Source organism: Nicotiana sylvestris, chromosome 8 (assembly GCF_000393655.2).
Source record: "Nicotiana sylvestris chromosome 8, ASM39365v2, whole genome shotgun sequence".
In the NCBI taxonomy this organism is placed as follows: domain Eukaryota; kingdom Viridiplantae; phylum Streptophyta; class Magnoliopsida; order Solanales; family Solanaceae; genus Nicotiana; species Nicotiana sylvestris.
The window spans coordinates 37128142-37130046 of NC_091064.1; positions in this window are offsets into that span (position 1 = coordinate 37128142).

Genomic DNA, 1905 nt, shown 5'->3' on the forward strand with positions numbered 1-1905 from the left:
AATATTCTAGAGTGCACCACCTGGGTGTCTCACAAGGAGATCTATTAACACCGTTGTAATATCTTTTGGAAATGTCAACTAATGCAAACCATCCATTCATCACTTTAGGTTACTCTAACCCAAGCCGAATCCTATTATCATGTCCTTCTCTTAAACCATATCCGTTAGCTCCCATAGGGCATATCTGTAAGAGGTGAGACCAATTGTATATACCTCTGTTACAATTGAATATAACTCAAAAATCTTATGTTCCTCTGCCTCAATTATAAACGCTGTTAACCTTCATTAACTGGGTACCTCGTACCCTTTTTCACCTTGCTCCTTTTACTTGCTGAAACTTGTATTTATCTTCTTAATCTCTCATTGTACCTTCACCATAAAGATGGATAGGCATTCTTGCCTTAAGGCTTCTTATCTAGAAGCTTACACCTTTCAGTATACCCATGATCTGCTAAAGACCTCATATTTACTTATCGTAGGCATCATACAAAAATTTAGTTCCTTTGACTCAGCTCTTCCACAACTATCTCTCTTTCCAACCTTCTTTTTGGATGTAGGCATCGTCTTATTACGAATAAAATAGAATTTCGGAATTAGAATTCTTATAAGTGAGCTCTACCACACGATCTAGAGAAAGAAGAAAGAGTGACAATTCTAAATGCCTTGTAGCCTCCTGCTTATAAGTGTGGTGCACGACACACCCATAAACAAGACTCTACTAGACACGGCTTGTAGACTCCCTAGGACAGAACTGCTTTGATACCACTTTTGTCACGACCCAAACCGATGGGCCGCGACGGGCACACGGTACCTTACTCAACCGAGTACCAACGTAACGTATCTTCTTAATACATCATCATATACACGTGACATACATGCCTAATAGGGCAACATGATCTTTTATAAACTCAAAACATAGGCCGATAAGGCCGTACAATCTTTCACATACACGACATATGTCTACAAGCCTATAAGAATACATGTATATCATAATGGTCGGGATAGAGTCCCGTCATACCAAACAATACACGTCTAAATCATACTAACCAAATAAGCAACTCCGAAGCAAATGGAGCATACCAACATCTTCCGCTGAGTTGATAGCCTACTTGGAGGGCTCTCGACCTGTCTATCGGGACTTGCGGGCATGAAACGCAGCATCCCCAGGCAAAAGGGACGTCAGTACAAATAATGTACCGAGTATGTCAGGCATATATATAAGTACATAAGAGACATGGAAGAAATATAGAGTACATGACTCATCCTGTAAGTCTGAATAACTTTGTAAATCATAAATTACTTTTAGCGTCATGCATATGCGTATGAATGTCATGTCGTGCATAGGTACATATTTCATAACATCATCAGCCTCTGAGGGCATCCCATCATATCATATCAGCCACTGTGGGCAAAATCATCATCGTATACCAGCTGATCAGGTGGTGGTGCGTATATAACGCCATAACCTTTCCCATATCCCATATACATATATATACATACATATATACGCGTATATAACGCTGTTTGAATACATACATATATATGCGTATATAACTCCATTTGAATACATACCCATATATGCGTATATAATGCCGTTTGAATCATATTTCAGCCACTGTGGGCAACATCATCATCATATACCAGCTGATCAGGTGGTGGTGTGTATATAACGCCATAACCTTTTCCCATATCCCATATAAATATATTTACATATATATATGCGTATATAACTCCATCTGGTCATGGGTCAATGCACGTGGATGCAATGCATGAAATGTACGTCAATAAAATCATTCAGAATGTCATAAGACCATTTTGCCCCTTGAGCAATATCATAATGTAACATCCTTTCAACTTTCGTATTTTTCTGAGATCCATGAACAGATGATAAAATATTATGACACC